The following is a 20,307-nucleotide window of genomic DNA, read 5'->3' on the forward strand; positions in this document are numbered from 1 at the left end:
ATAAAAAAAAACCCTAATATAGCTACAATATAACTAATATTTACATTCTAGCTATTTTATGATTTATATTTATTTTACAGGCAACTTTGTATTTATTTTAACTAGGTACAATAGCTATTAAATAGTTAATAACTATTTAATAGCTACCTAGTTAAAATAATTACAAAATTACCTGTAAAATAAATCCTAACCTAAGCTACAAATACACCTAACACTACACTATCAATAAATTAATTAAATAAAATAACTACAATTATCTTAACTAAAATACAATTAAATAAACTAAACTATAGTACAAAAAAAACAAACACTAAATTACAAAAAATAAAAAAATATTACAAGAATTTTAATCTAATTACACCTAATCTAAGCACCCTAATAAAATAAAAATGCCCCCCAATATAATAAAAGTCCCTACCCTATACTAAATTACAAAAGTAATCAGCTCTTTTACCAGCCCTTAAAAGGGCTTTTTGCGGGGCATTGCCCCAAAGTAATCAGCTCTTTTACCTGTAAAAAAAAATACAAGACAAAACATTAAAACCCACCACCCACACATCCCTACTCTAAAACCCACCCGAATCCCCCTTAAAAAAACCTAACACTAACCCCCTGAAGATCATCCTACCTTGAGCCATGTTCACCCAGCCGGGCCGAATTCTTCATCCAATCCGGGCGATGTGGTCCTCCATCCGGCAGAAGTCTTCATCCATCCGCGGGGCAGAAGAGGTCCTCCATCCAGCAGAAGTCTTCATCCAAGCGGGGCAGAAGAGGTCCTCCATCCGGCAGAAGTTTTCATCCATCCACGGCTCCATCTTCAAGACCTCCAACGTGGAACATCCTCCTCGGCCGACGGACTAACGATGAATGAAGGTTCCTTTAAATGACATTATCCAAGATGGTGTCCCTCAAATTCTGATTGGCTGATAGGATTCTATCAGCCAATCAGAATTAAGGTAGGAAAAATCTGATTGGTTAATTTAATCAGCCAATCAGATTGAAGTTTAATCCGATTGGCTGATTAAATCAACCAATCAGATTTTTCCTACTTTAATTCCGATTGGCTGATAGAATCCTATCAGCCAATCGGAATTCGAGGTACGCCATCTTGGATGATGTCATTTAAAGGAACCTTCATTCGTCGTTAGTCCGTCGGCCGAGGAGGATGTTCCGCGTTGGAGGTCTTAAAGATGGAGCCGCGGATGGATGAAGACTTCTGCCGGATGGAGGACCTCTTCTGCCCCGCGGATGGATGAAGACTTTTACTGGATGGAGGACCACATCATCTGGATTAGACGAAGAATTCGGCCCGGCTGGGTGAACACGGCTCAAGGTAGGGTGATCTTCAGGGGGTTAGTGTTAGGCTTTTTTAAGGAGGGATCGAGTGGGTTTTGGAGTAGGGGTGTCTGGGTGGTGGGTTTTAATGTTGGGGCGGTCTTGTATTTTTTTTTACAGGTAAAAGAGCTGATTACTTTTAGGCAATGCCCCGCAAAAAGCCCTTTTAAGGGCTGGTAAAAGAGCTGATTACTTTTGTAATTTAGTATAGGGTAGGGAAATTTTTTTAATTTTTTTTTATTAGGGGGCTTAGATTAGGTGTAATTAGATTAAAATTCTTGTAATATTTTTTTATTTTTTGTAGTTTAGTGGGTTTTTTTGTACTATAGTTTAGTTTATATAATTGTATTTTAGTTTAGATAATTGTAGTTAATTTATTTAATTAATTCATTGATAGTGTAGTGTTAGGTGTATTTGTAACTTAGGTTAGGATTTATTTTACAGGTAATTTTGTAATTATTTTAACTAGGTAACTATTAAATAGTTATGAACTATTTAATAGCTATTGTACCTAGTTAAAATAAATACAAAGTTGCCTGTAAAATAAATATAAATCATAAAATAGCTAGAATGTAAATATTAGTTATATTGTAACTATATTAGGGTTTATTTTATAGGTAAGTATTTAGTTTTAAATAGGAATAATTTATTTAATTATAGTAATTTTATTTAGATTTATTAAAAATAGATTTAAGTTAGGGGGTGTTAGGGTTGGGGATAGACTTAGGTTTAGGGGTTAATAACTTTATTATAGTAGCAGCGACATTGGGGGTGGAAGATTAGGGGTTAATAATTGTAGGTAGGTGGCGGCGATGTTAGGGACGGCAGATTAGGGGTTAATACAATTTATTATAGTGTTTGCGAGGCAGGAGTGCAGTGTTTTAGGGGTTAATACATTTATTATAGTGGCGGCGATGTAGGGGTTAATAAGTGTAGGTAGGTGGCGGCGACGTTGGGGGAGGCAGATTAGGGGTTAATAAATATAATATAGGTGTCGGCGATGTTAGGGGCAGCAGATTTGGGGTTCATAGGTATAATGTAGGTGGCGGCGGTGTCCGGAGCGGCTTATTAAGTGTTAATAATATAATGCAGGTGGCAACGATTTTGGGGGCGGCAGATTAGAGGTTAATAAGTGTAAGGTTAGGGGTGTTTAGACTCGGGGTTCATGTTAGGGTGTTAGGTGTAAACTTAGAAAGTGTTTCCCCATAGGAAACAATGGGGCTGCATTAGGAGCTGAACGCTGCTTTTTTGCATGTGTTTGCCAGCTCAGCCTCATTGTATCCTATGGGGAAATCGTGCATGAGCACGTTTTTCCAGCTTACCACTACCGTAAGCAACGCTGGTATTACAGGTAGAAGTAGAGCTAAATTATGCTCAACGCTCACTTTTCTGAGGCTAATGCAGCCATTCAGAAAATGTGTATTACCAGCATTGTTTAAAGTAAGCGCTGGAAAAAAAAGGAGCGTTAGCCCCGCAAGTTTTTTCCTACAAAACTCGTAATCTAGGCGTTAATTATTTATTTGCATTGTGGGCTTTGGAGCTTTAGGGGTTTATACTTTAATAAGTAGTTTGCATTGTGGGTTAATGGTGGATTAGGGGTTAATAGTTTTATTAGGTTTGCGATGTTGGGTTGGCGGATTTAGGGATTATTACATTAATAGGTTTATGGCATTGTGGGTTAATGGCGTATTTAGGGGTTAATACTTTAATAGGTTTATTGCGGTGTGGGTTTTATGGCGGATATAGGGGGTTAATAATTTAATTAGGCATATTGCATTGTGGGGGGTTGTCGGTTTAGGGGTTAATACTTTTATTAGTTCCGATGTGGGTTTGATGGCGGATATAGGGGCTTTAACGTCTCAGGCTTATTTTTGAGAGGCGTGTGAGACTTTTACGGGATATTTGATATTTTTTTATTTTTGTTAGGCACCGGCAGTTTTTTAAGTGCCATAAGTCACTAGTGATTACAGAAATTTGTATTTACTCATTTCTGGACATCGCTAATTTTTCATACTTACAGCACTTTATGAACTGCCGGCGGGGTTTATTGGATACCCCGATGTGTGAAATGAAATTACGGGCGGCTTGGGTTGCAGCGCTTGCACTGAAGCCTGCGCCGTATATGTAACCTAGCCCCGTATTTGTACTTGCTGCAGCGATTAATTTTTCGATTGTGTACACTGCTAACTGCTCTCCCAAGAAAAGTTGCTCTTTGCACTTAATTTCATTACTTTCTATTAAAGGTGAACTTAAACTTGCAGAGACAGACCCTTTTTTTGAGAAATGAATGAGGAGTCCCCATGAGTGTCAGCAATATGTTTCATGTCTCATCCAGCAAATTTTAAATAATTCGGTATCAAGTGTGACCCTAGGGATACATTCTGATGCTTGAGTGTTGTCAAGTGTTTTTTTTTTTTTTGCCTTTGAACTGTGGTTAGACTTAATATGATGCTCCCTCATCTGTTCATGTTGTTTTTACCCTTGTTTCTTCCAACATCTCCTCAAAAGCTATCAGTCTATCACTTTGCCCAATAAACATGATTTCATGGAATCTCCTTATGTTTGTACCTCTATAACCCATGTTACCACTATTTTCTTTTTTTTAGAAATCATTGGAATTTATCGATGTCTGGCAGACATGATCGCTACAGTGGATCATGTCCGCCAGACTTATGATAAATCGGCCCCATGGTGTCTTTTCAACCTATACTTTAATTCTTTATCCTGTTTTTTTAGCCAACCAACATGTTAGGGTGTTAGGTTTAAACGTAACTTTTTCTTTCCACATAGACATCAATGGGGCTGCATTACGGAACTTTTGTTTCCGCAATCGCAGGTGTTAGGCTTTTTTTGACGGCTCTCCCCTTTAATGTCTATGGGGAAATCGTGCACGAGCAGGTCAAAGCAGCGCTTGATTTCGGTGCAGTATGGAGCTCAACACAACCATATCGCCCGCGCAAGCCTGCTTTTTTAAAACCTGTAATAGCAGCGCTATAGGGAGGTGAAATAACGCCTAAAATGTTGTGGTCGTTAATTTCCCTATAGTGCTCAAAATTCGTAATCTATCTGATAGTTAATAGGAGGACTAGACTCCTAAAAGCTATAAATAACAAAATTTCCTTCACAAAGAACAAAAAACTCTCTGATTCAGGATACTTTGAGCCCCTGTAACCTTCATCAGTAGAATAAAATTAAGTATGCTGTCGGTCAGAACAAAATTAATTAAATCTTAACAATTTTGAAAAGACCTTGTAAGTTTACTTAAAGGCATAATAGCAGTCATAACCTTTTATGATATAAGCAACAACATATGATGTTTGCAGATGAAATCAAGTACTTGAACTGAATATGTAAAAAACAGTAAATGTCATTGTACATGTAGAAACATTGCTAGCATAAAACATGATATATAAATCCCACATAATTGAGCTGAAGAAATAACAACAGCTTAAAAATGAAAAGAACACACTTAGCTTTGAATAATTGTGTTCCAGGGGATCATAGTTTCTAGAGTAACAGAGTCAGGATCAGAATGAGACATCTCGCAAAATGTAACAGAAAAAGAAAAATAACTTTAGGCAAAACATTCATTTTCCACAATGTAACAGTTTCAGTAGAGAAAAACAAAAAGCAGACGTAATAACTTTCAAAGTTCATGAAAACAGCGAGCAATAGAGGGACACGGGTAAAATAGCTAAAATTTGGCGCCAAGAATGACGCATTACGCAAAAAGAAGTTAACATTTTTTGGCTCAAAACTAACACCAGGAAATGACACAACTTGTGTCATAACAAAGGCAATTTTGTGCTAAAATAACTAGCGTCAACAAAGACGCAGGAAATTACGAAATTTGCGCCATCAAAGGCGCAACCTCACGCCAAAAAATATTGTGCCCTCGCAAGCCTAGATTTGCTCGTGAAAAAATGAAAGTAAAATTAGAAAAAGACTGAACCCCAGGTAAGAAAAAAGTTTAAATAAACTTCCCAAACATGAATCCTATACTGAAACTGTTTAGACTGCAAGGGGAAATTACACATAGACCTGACTCATGGCAAATATAAGTAAAATACATATATTTAAAACTTTATATTAATACATAAAGTGCCAAACCATAGCTGAGAGTGTCTTAAGTAATGAAAATATACTTACCGAAAGACACCCATCCACATATAGCAGATAGCCAAACCAGTACTGAAAACTATCAGCAGAGGTAAAGGTATATAAGAGTATATCGTCGATCTGAAAAGGAATTAGGCTTCAGAATTCTTAGAAGCGCTTATCATAGAATAAAAAAAACAAGCACAAACTTACTCCACCACCTCCATAGGAGGCAAAGTTTGTAAAACTGAATTGTGGGTGTGGTGAGGGGTGTATTTATAGGCATTTTGAGGTTTGGGAAACTTTGCCCCTCCTGGTAGGATTGTATATCCCATATGTCACTAGCTCATGGACTCTTGCCAATTACATGAAAGAAAAGGGATTATCTATCTTTTTTAAACATGAAAAATTCTGGAGTAGACTGGCCCTTTAAGCTTAATTAGTTCATAGGATAGCCTTATACTTACCCAAGGCTTTCTTAAAGTCCCCCACATTGTTTATCATGACCACATCTAATGGGAGTTTAGTCCATGAATCAACTATGAACCTTATATCCTTCAACTTGAGATCCTAACCTTTTGTTTGGGAGTTGCTCTTCTGTCAAAAAAATGTGTATTAAGTCCCACTTATACTAGAAAGTTAATCGATCAAAGTATATATATATATATATATATATATATATATATATATATATATATATATATATATATATATATATATATATATATATATATATATATTACCTCTCTCTCTCTCCCTCCCCCTCTCTCTCTTCTGTCTCTCATTATCTCTCTATCTCTCTTTCTCTCTCTGTCTCTCTCTCTCTCTCTCTCTATATATATATATATATATATATATATATATATATATATTAATAAGAATGAAACTATGTATGAAATTTGTCCATTAACCCAATAGAAAGAAAAAAAAATTGGATTGCAATCTAGGTCTTCTGTTATCGTTTATCTCCATCTCAATTATCTGCCAACTTTAAACAATTTCATGAAACTTTTATTTACCGAAAACCTGACTACACATAAATACGGAAAATAATTATATGTTTTCTGTCATTTTTAAAATGTATTTATTATAATTATAATATAATGAATATCTTCAAAAAGTCTAGGCATTACCATGTTTTTTACATAGTATTTACATCATGTTGAGCTACGTAGCAGAAGATTGGTGCCCTTTTTGCTTTTTCAAGCTTCCTATGGTAAAGAAAAATGTCATAAATTATTAACTAGAGTGGTTGAAGCTATCATCACTTTTTATTCCTCAATCTGTTTTTACAATGTAATATGGTCATTTTTATTTATTACCCAGCAATTGTAATGTGTTTCGAATAAATGATTTATGCAGTTGTGTCATTTTGTTATTAATAATTAGTTTTAATGTCAACTCTTGTTAATAGCCAAACATTTATCATTAAAGTAGAAATCTGAAAATTGGTGATCTGTATTATTTATTCATTGCAAATTTTGACAGGCGTAGTACTATGTTATAAATTAGAAACTGCAAGAATTCTTAAGCTCTTCATTAAATGATACTTTGTTACACAAAGCATTTTTTAAAGTACTATTGTAAATCAGTGATACTGCATAGGTCATAAATGAAGAAGATTGAATAAAGTATATATTATGTGCCACCGCAGCAGGGTTTATTAAATATGTTCATGTTCAGAATACTTTAGAGAATTCTTCATTCATTGTAGTTTGCTAACTGAAATTGTTGACAATATTTAACTGACTTGAAAAGAATGCAGTAATAACCAATGACAATCGATGTATTAAAATAATCAATGATCTCATTTATTTTTAATACAAACCATTTTGAAAGTCATTGGTTTACTTGAAAGTAATCTTTTCTCTATCAAACTAACAGTGGGAAAATCTAATAAAAGAAAATATTTCCTCTAGAGAAAACTGTAAAGGAAAGTAGGCTTTTTATGCACTGTCAGGTCAGGTCAACATGGCACAAAATGTACTTTCACAATCCTTTAGAGAAAAGATGAGTTTCAGAGCTGTGGATAATGTAATGATTTTAACCTTGAATTGAATGCCTCTAAATGTTAAATATGGATATATTAAATATGAATAGGAAAAAATCAACATTTTTCCTATAAACTAGCACCCACTAGTTTATAGCAGCACCATAAGCAATGTAATGCCTGTGAAGTTATAGTATATATAATATAATATATATATATATATATATATATATATATATATATATATATATATATATATATATATATATATACTGTATATAAATTTAGCTTTAGGATAGAATTAGTTAGTTAAGATTTAGACAGTAATAAGTTAAAGGGACAGTCTAGGACAAAATAAACTTTCATGATTCAGATAGAGCATGTAATTTTAAACAATTTTCCAATTTACTTTTATCACCAATTTTGCTTTGTTCTCTTGGTATTCTTAGTTGAAAGCTTAACCTAGGAGGTTCATATCCTAATTTCTTAGACCTTGAAGGCCACCTCTTTTCAGAATGCATTTGAACAGTTTTTAACCACTAGAGGGTGTTAGTTCACGTATTTCATATAGATAACACTGTGCTCGTGCACGTGAAGTTATCTGTGAGCAGGCACTGATTGGCTAAACTGCAAGTCTGTCAAAACAACTGAAATAAAGGGGCAGTTTGCAGAGGCTTAGATACAAAATAATCACAGAGGTTAAAAGTATATTAATATAACTGTGTTGGTTATGCAAAACTGGGGAAAGGGTAATAAAGGGATTATCTATCTTTTAAAACAATAACAATTCTGGTGTAGACTGTCCCTTTAATAATGAGTTAACCCCTAGATTACAAGTTTTGCACTAAGCAGGGTGCAAAAATAATGCCAAAATTGCATTATTTCGCTCTCCATAGTGCTGCCATTATGAGTTACTGAAAAGCCTCCTTGTGCTGTGCAGTATGGTGCGTTAAGCTCCCTACCGCACAAAAGCCAAGGGCTGAGTTTACCTGCTTGTGCACGCTTTCCCCCATAGACATCAATTGGGAGAAAGTGTTAGAAAAATAACTAACCCCTGAAGTGCGGAATGGAGATCGCCGTAACGCAACCCCATTGATGTCTATGGTGAAAAGAAAACTATATTTAAACCTAACACCCTAACATAAACCTCTAGTCTAAACACCCCTAATCCGATGATCCCGAACATCGCAAACACTAATAAAAGTTATTAACCCCAAATCTTCTGCTCCCTGACATCGCTAAAACTAAATAAAAGCTTTTAACCCCTAATCCGCTGCTCCATGATATTGCCAACACTAATAAAAGCTATTATACCCTAATCCTCCGCTCCCCGACATCGCTGCAACTAATACAAGTTATTAACTCCTAATCCACCAGTCCTCAACATCGCTGACAATAATAAAATCTATTAACCCATAATCCTTTGCTCCCGACATCGCTGCCACTAAATAAAGTTATTAACCTCTAATTCACTGCTCCCCGACAACTTAACTCCCCCCTAAATTAAAAATAAAATTACAATATAACTATCTTAAAATAAATAAAAACTTACCTGTGAAATAAAAAAAAATTAACCAAAAATAACTATTCTAATAAAATTAAAAAAACTACCAATTAAAAAATCTAAATTACAAATTTAAAAAACCTAACACTACTTAAAAATTTAAAAAATCTAAAATTACAAAAAATAATAAACACTAAATTATGAAAAATAAAAAACATTAAGATTACAAAAAATAATAAACAAAATTATGAATAATAAAAACAATTACACCTAATCTAATAGCCCTATAAAAATAAAAAGCCACCCAAAATAAAAAGACCCCTAACCTACAATAAACTACCAATAGCCTTTAAAAGGGCCTTTTGTAGAGCAGTGCCCTAAGTGAAAAAACTATTTTGCCTGTAATAAAAATATAAAGCCCCCAACAGTAAAACCCATCACCCAACCAACCCCCCAAAATAAAAAAATCTAACTGTAAAAAAAAGGAAAAAATCTACCCATTGCCCCCAACGGGGCATTTGTATGTGCATTGTCCTTAAAAGGACATTCAGCCATTTTTCACTGCCCTTAAATGGGCATTGAGCTCTTTCACACTCTGCCTAAAGCCCTAATCTGAAAAAAACCCACCTAAAAAATAAAAAAAAATACCTAACACTAACCCCAGAATATCTACTCACAGTTCCTGAAGTCCAGACATCCATCTCCATCCAGGCAGCAAGAAATCTTCATCCAGGTGGCAAGAAGTCTTCATCCAGGAGATGACATCTTCATCCATCATGGGGGTGTCTTCTATATTCTTCCCGGTGGCGCGGAGCAGAGTCATCCTTGACAGCAAAGATATCCTGCGTGGTGTCCTCTTCATACGTTCACCGCCGTACACTGAAGTTGAATGCAAGGTACCCATTTCAAAATGGCGTACCTTGCATACCTATTGGCTGATTTGATTCTTCAAATTAAAATCAGCCAATAGGATGAGAGCTTCTGAAATCCTATTGGCTGTTCAAAGCAGAAAATAGGATGAGAGCTACTGAAATCCTATTGGCTGATTTGAACAGATTAGGGCTTTGGGCAAAGTGTACCCTTTTAAGGGTAGTGAAAAAGAGCTGAATGTCCTTTTAAGGGCAATGCCCATACAAATGCTCCTTTAGGGGCAATGGGTAGTTAGGTTTTTTAATTTGGTGGGTTGGTTGGGTGGTGGGTTTTACGTTTTAATTTATGGCATTGCCCTACAAAAGGCTCTTTAAAGGGCTATTGGTAGTTTATTGTAGGATAGGGGGTGTTTTTATTTTGGGGGTGTTTTTTTATTTTATAAGGCTATTAGATTAGGTGTAATTGTTTTTATTTTTCATAATTTTGTTTATTATTTTTTGTAATCTTAGTGTTTTGTATTTTTCGTAATTTAGATTAATTTATAGTTTATACTTAGTTTTTTTATTCACAGGTAAGTTTTTATTTATTTTAAGATAGTTATATTGTAATTTTAATTTAAAGTTAGGGGCGTGTAAGGTTTAGGGGTTAATAGTTTAATTGAGTGTTTTGTGATGTGGGGGGCGGCAGTTTAGGGGTTAATAAGTTTAGTTTAGTAGTTACGATGTGGGGGTCTGGTGGTTTAGGGGTTAATAGGTTTATTTAGTGGCGGTGATGTGGGGGCCGGAGGTTTATGGGTTATTAGGTTTATTTAGTGGCGGCGATGTTTGGAAGTGGTGATTTAGGGCTTAATATATTGAAATAGTGTTGGTGATGTGGGCAGCAGATTAGGGGTTAATAACTTTATTTAATAGTCGCGATGTGGGTGGGCGGCAGATTAGGGGTTAATAAGTTTTATATAGTGTTTGCGATGTGGGAGAGCGGCGGTTTAGGGGTTAATAGGTAGTTTATGGGTGTTAGTGTACTTTGTAACAGTTTAGTTATGAGTTTTGGGAAACATCCATAAGGATTGTGTCTGTATAGGCTGTAATGCAAGCATTTAACCTAAATGCAGAACCTGTAATACCGGTGCTATGGAAATCCCACACTCAAGCATCATTGTTTTGAGTGTGGAATGGACGTTGTGTTATAGGCTAAAATGCTTACAGTATAGCTATACCGCGCAACTCGTAATATGCCTTTCCGGCCATTCCACGCGCAATTGACAATTTTTCAGCGGTATAGCTCTACCGCAAAACTCCTAATCTAGCCTTAAGTCTCTTTCAAGGATATTAATATAAGGGCTACAACAACTTATCAGTAAGATTGATCATAAAAATAGTTGTCAACAAATCTCATTATCGATTACGTGTTCTGCGATTAGTTGGTTAGTTACATGGCACCAGCTGCAGAGTGAACTCCAATAACTCCTGCACATGGTATTGTTCAAAAAAAATATAATTTTTTTTGTCCGATTTATCAGATAATAATCAGCTGATTAATCGGATAGAAAAAAATATATAATTTCAATTTTTTGCACAGCACTATGTGCAGGAGTTGAAGCATCTGTTGCTGTGCAACAGACCAACTAATCGCAGACCATCAAATCAATAATGAGATTTGTTGACACTATTTTTATGATCAATCTTACCAATTAGTGTTTGAAGCCCTAATTATTATACATAGGCAAAATAATTGTAGTAGTCATGCCATTGAACTATGCATGAGTAGAATTAAAATAGAAGTATCTATATGTTATGAAAACTGGTGAAAACATTATGAGGACACTTAAGTATAGATTTAGCTATTTGCATGTATGGCATAGAAGCTGTTTGGTCTAAGATAACCCCTTAAAGGGGCACTCAAGTCAACATTAAACTTTCATGATGCAGATAGAACATGCAATTTTAAACAACTTTCCAATTTACTCCCATTAACAAAATGTGCACAGTTTTTTTATATTTACACTTTTTGAGTCACCAACTCCTACTGAACATGTGCAAGAATTCACAGCATATATGTATATGCATTTGTGATTGGCTGATGGCTGTCACATGGTACAGGGGGAGTGGAAATAGACATAACTTTGCAATTTATTTAACAAAAATCTACCACTTATCTGAAGTTCACACTAAGTGCTATTGCATTGTCTTCTTATCATGCATTGTTAATTATTTCGAATCTACAATGTTGACTGGTCCTTTAACAACCAACACCATACCCTGTACGACACTGGGCTTCTCTTTGCCGCAATCTCGCTCAAAATAGCAAGATTGCGCTATTTCTGCATGCCCCACGAGTGGGGCACTGCAGGAATAGATTTGCAGAGTTACCGATGCAGAGAGGGCCACTCTGTATCGCACAGTGGTGGTGCAGATAGTTGATGGGTGGGAGGTCAAGGAGGGAGGCGGATGGGCGGCCCATTGCTGGAGAAGGCGGGAGGAGGGTGGGAGTGGGCGGGACCACTCGGCTACGCTACAGGGAATAAAAAAAACTGCGTCATTGAGGGGGAAGGAGGGTGTAGGGGCAATGAGAGGGATCCCATGTGGGATCAAGTAACGGAAAGGGATCTGGGAGGGGGCAGAGTATTGAGGGGGGCAGCTACACTACAGAAAAATAGGTATAAAGCCAAATTTGCAGCAAACTTGGTACTGGCAGACAGCTGCCAGTATCTAATATGGCAGCAAATAGGTAGGGGGGGAGGGTTAGAGAGCTTTTTTTGGGGGGTCAGGGAGTTTGGGAGATTAGGGGGGAACCTACACTGCAGCAAATATTTTTTAAAAATGCCTTTTATTTTCATACTAGCAGACTTTCTGCCAGTACTTAAGATGGCAGTGACAATTGTGATGCATGTGGAGGAGGGAAAATAAATGTTTGAGGGAGGTCAGGGAGGAATCAGGGGGTGGGATGTGTCAGGTGGGAGGCTGATCTCTGCACTAAAGCTAATATTAACCCTACAAGCTACATAATTAACCACTTCACTGCTGGGCATAATACAAGTGTGGTGCGCAGCGCCATTTAGCGGCCTTCTAATTAACAAAAAGCAATGCCAAAGCCACATATGTCTGCTGTTTCTGAACAAAGGAGATTCCAGAGAAGCATTTTCAACCATGTGTGCCATGATTGCACAAGCTGTTTACAGTGAGGAACCTAAAATTGTGAAAAAGTTAACGTTTTTTTTTTAATTTGATCGCATTTGGCGGTGAAATGGTGGCATGAAATATACCAAAATGGGCCTAGATCAATATCTTGGGTTGTCTACTAAAAAATATATATAGTTTTGATAGGTAAATATAAAAAAGGCTCTATTTCTGTTTAAATGTAGTGATGGCAAAAATGCTAATAATGCTCTGGTCTTTTGCAGAAGTTTTTGTCTGAAATGCCCGGTCCTTAAGGGGATAAGTATCAGATGTATAAGATCAGAACTTGAGTTATCATGTTAATTGTTACAATTGCTTGTAATGATTAATAAATACATTTGTGTCAACTAATATTTGATAGTTAAGGGTATTATTTATAGGGACATGAAACCTATTTTTTATTTGTTTATTGATTCAGATAGAACATATAATAATGAACAACTTTCCAATTTACTTCCATTATACATTTTGCTTCATTCTCTTAGTATACTTTATTAAAGGAGCAACAATGCAATACTTGGATCTATCTGAACACACTGGTAAGCCAATGATAAGAGGTTTATATGTGCAGTCACCAATCAGCAGCTAGCTACTCATCATTATATATATATATATATATATATATATATATATATATATATATATATATATATATATATATATATATATATATATATATATATATATATATATAATAAAAAACAATAGAATGCACTCTCAGGACTTTTTAAAAAAAAAACAATTTAATGGAACGTTTTCGGGGTTCACAACCCCTTCATCAGCATGCAACATAGTCAAAATTCAACTCATTTATAGTGTTTCATACAAATTAAATCACACCAACCTTAGTGCCTCTCCAAAAAAATGCGCCAATACTTCGAGATTGGAACGCATCTTGCGTTCCACAGTGCTATCCGAAACCGGAAGTTCCCATACATCACTTCCGGTTTTCGGTTACAGTGTATAATCGTAAATTATTCAATCTATATATATAACATCCTTAATGTGGCATAAGTATTTAGAAATAATCAAACAAGACAAGCACACAAGTGTGTGGAACATTGCCACAGATATCCGAAATTATGTCAAATAAATATGTTAACGTGTGTGTGCGTTTGGTTGTCATAGTGACAGTAACCAAGGTGATTGTATACAACAGTGACTTCCCGTAGGCATCATTACTTATATTAAGTTTAAAACAAAATGCATCAATATCAACATGATGGAAAGAAGATTTTCTTGGTGTACACAACAGCATTATTTCATGCTGAATATGCTCGTAATTAAAATAACAATTGGACTATGTATCAGTGCATGGAGTTGGATTTTCCTTATAAGGAACATATGGGATGCTGCAGATCTGGATAGATCATAAAATGCAGTTACAGAGGATAACTTCAATGTTATGTGAGGATAACTTAAACCAACAGCCAGTTATAATGGGTGTTAATTTAATGGATATGCAAATAGGTGTATATAATACAAGGAATCTATGGGATGTTATAAGGCTGAATGAATTATAGGCTGCACATATAGGGCATCACATCATATTCGTATATGGTAGATGTAACCATCAGCCTGTTATGACATACATAAGCCCAAATAAGTATGCATGTAAGGATATAGTGGCTGAGAAGATATACAAGATCAGATGCCATATATTATGTTTATGACCTCAGAAAGAGCAAGCAATTCGCCAATATGGCAAGATAGACAAAATGATACTAATAAGGACATATATCTATATGCATTGTCCTAATATTAGAAATCTCTCCAAGTGGGTATCGTAGTGATCATGTCTGTAATGAGACTAATGGTGCATGTTTGAACTATGGGTAATTGCACAGGACAGACCAGGCTTCCACGGAGTAGAGGGAGACAGAAGTCACCCCTACACCGTGCCGCTAGTTACTCATCCACTCCCCCTGAATAAGGGGGAGACGAAGTGTGTAACAAAAACGGAGCCACAATGTCCACCTGACATACCCCAAGTGTCTGGCACCTTAATTATTGATCACAAAAGGCTCTTAAAGTCCGGCATGGTGTTCAGGCCGCCTGGTTGTATGGTGCCCAATCTGAACATCCACTGGGCCTCGCACTTCAGAAGTTGCTTGTTCCGGTCACCCCCCCGATCCAATGGGGGTATGTGATCAATTAGAATATAGCGAATAGGGGAAACTGAATGTCCCTTTATAGTATACATTACAAGTTATTAACCCCTAAACCTCTGGCCTCCCACATCACTTACACTAAATAAATATGTTAACCCCTAAACTTAACCCTAAGTCTAACCCTAACCCTAACACCCCTAACTTTAATATAATTAAAATAAATCTAAATAAAACCTACTATTAATAACTAAATAATTCCTATTTAAGACTAAATACTTACCTGTAAAATAAACCCTAAGCTAGCTACAATATAACTAATAGTTACATTGTAGCTATCTTACGGCTAGATTTAGAGTTGGGCGGTAGCCATCAAAACCAGCCTATAGGGCTTCTAACACTGGTTTTTACCGCCCTCGGGTATTTAGAGTTCACTTACCGACACTCAAAAATCTCCCAACGCACAAATCTCTACCGACAACTCAGACCCAGTAGTTAACATCTACCGACAAAATAAACATCCACGAATAAAAAAAAAAATATTACACAAAGTACACTTACACTCATACAAACACTACACTATATATATATATATATATATATATATATTTTTTTTTTTTTTAACATCAAAATAGAAAGGATCAAAGTTGCGAGATCTCGGGTGTTAGAAAAAAAAACAACACAAATCCATTTTGCCATTGACTTACATTGACAGACGGGAAAAGACCCTCATATAGCTACATCTAACTAATAATATTATCACAAACATACACTCATCGATGCATACAAACAATATATACCACATTACATACACAAACAAGTTATTTATTACAAAATGAACAAGATTTAGCTACTTTTTAACACAAGACCATAACGTCACTCACTTTACGCTTAAAACCAGTCTTGGAATTTATTTACACACAAATTTTGAGCCTCCATTGACTTCTATGGGGAAGACGTGCTCATGCACGCGACAGACAGATTTCCCTAACGCACGCAAAAAGCGTAGACAAAAAAACTCTAAATACCAGCACTAGAAATCAGAAAATAACTCATGCTTTTCTGCGTTAGACCCAGCTATGACAAATAGATCAAGAAATGGCTATTTCCCTATGGTGGACTTATGGAGTTTACTTATGGCAAATTCACAACAACATTAAATTGTTTCATACTTTTACATTACATCAACTACAAATCAACATCACTAGTAACAAACATTTACAACAATTACATCACATTTAAATGGACACAAAAATAATTGAAACATTTCAGGATTCACAAACAGTAGACAATGGGAAACACCTCTCATTTAGCTTTATTATTGCATTTCATTTATTCAATTCATATGCTTGCAGCAACAGCATAGCTACATAGGCTTAACACATGATCAGTCATGGATGCACATACATTACTTTTATCATTCACTCATACATGTGCATTCAAATGATGGTGGAAAAACACATTACATTCTCTCTAGGAATCACAAAAATGAAAATAGGGATTTTACTGTACTTTTAACATCATGATTCGATCACAATAAACCATTAGGAATTACGTACAATAAGAACATCATTACAACAGATTACAGCTGTCACTTTATGGGAAGGAACAACAATTCCAGACCGCTATATAGAAGTCAGCATATGTGGGACACAATCACAATATATACGTATATGTACATAACACGCATCACGCAACCACAAAGCACACATTTATATTTTATTCAGCACACAATAACAATGTAGTCAAATACAACAACACAATGAGGATTTCATAACTACACAGACAGGTTAATAATATCATGACGTCATTAGAAGATTCAACCATACACATTACAGATTTACGACTGTACCGCCCCTTTCAGAACTTTACCACTCAATACTACAATACAACATATACGTAAACAACAGTTTTGAACAGCATTATTATTGCGATTTTAATGGGACGCATACAATATTGACATCTCGGCAATCACTTATATATACAATACTACAGATGACAGCCGGAAGTTCTTCAGTATTAGTGCGATTTTAATGGAACGCATACAATATTGACATCTCGCGAATCACTTATATATACAATACTACAGATGACAGCCGGAAGTTCTTCAGTATTAGTGCGATTTGAAAGGGACGCATACAATATTTACATCTCGGCAATCACTTATATATACAATACTACAGATGACAGCCGGAAGTTCTTCAGTATTAGTGCGATTTTAATGGGACGCATACAATATTGACATCTCGCCAATCACTTATATATACAATACTACAAATGGCAGCCGGAAGTTCTTCAGTATTAGTGCCATTTTAATGGGACGCGTACAATATTTACATCTCGCTAATCACTTATATATACAATACTACAGATGACAGCCGGAAGTTATTCAGTATCAGTGCAATTTTAATGGGACGCGTACAATATTGACATCTCGGCAATCACTTATATATACAATACTACAGATGACAGCCGGAAGTTATTCAGTATTAGTGCGATTTTAATGGGACATGTACAATATTGACATCTCGGCAATCACTTATATATACAATACTACAGATGTCAGCTGTTACTTTATCGTTTACAAACAATATTGCAGCAACATTGATCGATCACATTCTATGCACACATTATACACAACTATGCACTTTCCTTCATGTTAGCGTGGACATGTGCTTTTTACTATAAGATCGCGTTTAATAAATATTTATTACGCATATGAACAAACATTACAAACATGCACTGTATGTGTGATATTTTACACTTTCACATTGAGATTCATTGGTGGAAAACAACATTTCACCAAACACCTTAAAAAACGCCCACTTTGAAAGCATTCGCACCGCTCACATACAAACAAGTGAATACAATTAGCAATCATTACAAACTCACTACTATTGGACTAATTGCACTATAAATCCCCCAAACAACATGGCCAAAGCGTCCATGGTGATCAACATCGTATCAATTCGCTTCTGTGTTTTTGCATACCCTGTTACTCCTTGCGCTGTGTTTGCTCTGCTGTTTGGGTTCGTGCTGCTAAGCTTGGCAAATATGGATGACGATGATATGGTAGACGCTGCTGGTGGTGCTATTGGCCAACTAGCGGTTGATAGAATCAGGCAGCCTCGGCGGCTCAGACTGAGACAAAGGGGTCGTCTGGTTAGAGGTCCTCGTGTCTACAGGGTAAGACCCACCTTAGAAAACATGAGTGATTTTGAGGTTTATGATAAGTATCGGCTCAATCGCGAACAGCTCATTGGCCTTTACGATGTTCTTAAACCTCATTTGGAGCCACGTATAACAATAAGGACTGCTGTCCCCGGCATGACTAAGATGCTATGTTGTCTATACGTCCTGGCCTCCGGGAGTTTTCAATCAGGAGAGATGTACATGCATGGCCTGTCTCAAGGTACATTCTCTGGGGTGTTTGATAACTTTCTGGACGCTATGGTACGTATCAGTAAGCACTACATAGGATTCCCACAGAATGATGGTGATTGGAGGCGCCTGAAGCCGGAATTCTTTGCTATTGCTCAATTGCCCAATGTCTTGGGAGCCATTGATTGTACCCACATTGCGCTGCATGCTCCAATTGATGACTTGCTCTTCAGAAATCGCAAACATTTTCATAGCCTCAAAGTGCAGTATGTTTGTGATGCACGGATGAGGATTATGCAGGTGTGTGCAAATTTTGGGGTTGCTTGTCATGATGCCCGCATCCTCTCTCTGTCCACACGGTGGCGGAAGTTTGAGGAAAGAGAAATGCCCCCTGGGTATCTCGTTGGTGAGTATTTGTGCACAACATGGTTAATTAGTTAGACAATTGCCATTGTAGTCTTAAACTGTTAGTGTAATGTGCAGCTATAGGATGCAATTTAACCATGTCATTGTCTCTTTCCGCAAATGTCTAGTTTTAGTTCAATGCAGATATGTAGCATGTCTTACCTTAAATGCTCAGATCGAAAATGCAATTTAACCTTTTAGTTGGTATTTTACACAAGGTCTGGTTTATGCCAAATACGCAGATGTAGCATGTCTTAGCTGAAATGGGAAGGTAGCAAACTCAATTTAACCATGTCATTGTCTCTTTCCGCAAATGTCTAGTTTTAGTTCAATGCAGATATGTAGCATGTCTTACCTTAAATGCTCAGATCGAAAATGCAATTTAACCTTTTAGTTGGTATTTTACACAAGGTCTGGTTTATGCCAAATACGCAGATGTAGCATGTCTTAGCTGAAATGGGAAGATAGCAAACTCAATTTAACCATGTCATTGTCTCTTTACGCAAATGTCTAGTTTGAGTTCAATGCAGATATGTAGCATGTCTTACCTTAAATGCTCAGATAGAGAATGCAATGTAACCATGTAGTTTGCATTTTACACAAGGTTTGGTTTAGGAGAAATATGCATATGTAGCATGTCTTAGCTGAAATGGGAAGATATTAGCGAATGCAATTTAACCATGTCATTGTCTCTTTCCGCTAATGTCTTTTAGTTCAATGCAGATATGTAGCATGTCTTACCTTAAATGCTCTGATAGAGAATGCAATGTAACCATGTAGTTTGCATTTTACACAAGGTTTGGTTTAGGAGAAATATGCATATGTAGCATGTCTTAGCTGAAATGGGAAGATATTAGCGAATGCAATTTAACCATGTCATTGTCTCTTTCCGCTAATGTCTTTTAGTTCAATGCAGATATGTAGCATGTCTTACCTTAAATGCTCAGATAGAGAATGCAATGTAACCATGTAGTTTGCATTTTAAACAAGGTTTGGTTTAGGAGAAATATGCATATGCAGCATGTCTTAGTTGAAATGGCAAGATATTAGCTAATGCAATTTAACCATGTCATTGTCTCTTTCCGCTAATGTCTACTTTTAGTTCAATGCAGATATGTAGCATGTCTTACCTTAAATGCTCAGATAGAGAATGCAATGTAACCATGTAGTTTGCATTTTAAACAAGGTTTGGTTTAGGAGAAATACGCATATGTAGCATGTCTTATTTGAAATGGCAAGATATTAGCTAATGCAATTTAACCATGTCATTGTCTCTTTCCGCTAATGTCTACTTTTAGTTCAATGCAGATTTGTAGCATGTCTTACCTTAAATGCTCAGATAGAGAATGCAATGTAACCATGTAGTTTGCATTTTACAAAAGGTTTGATTTAGGAGAAATACGCATATGTAGCATGTCTTAGATGAAATGGGAAGATAGA

Source organism: Bombina bombina, chromosome 2 (genome assembly GCF_027579735.1).
Source record: "Bombina bombina isolate aBomBom1 chromosome 2, aBomBom1.pri, whole genome shotgun sequence".
NCBI classification, from domain to species: Eukaryota; Metazoa; Chordata; class Amphibia; order Anura; family Bombinatoridae; genus Bombina; species Bombina bombina.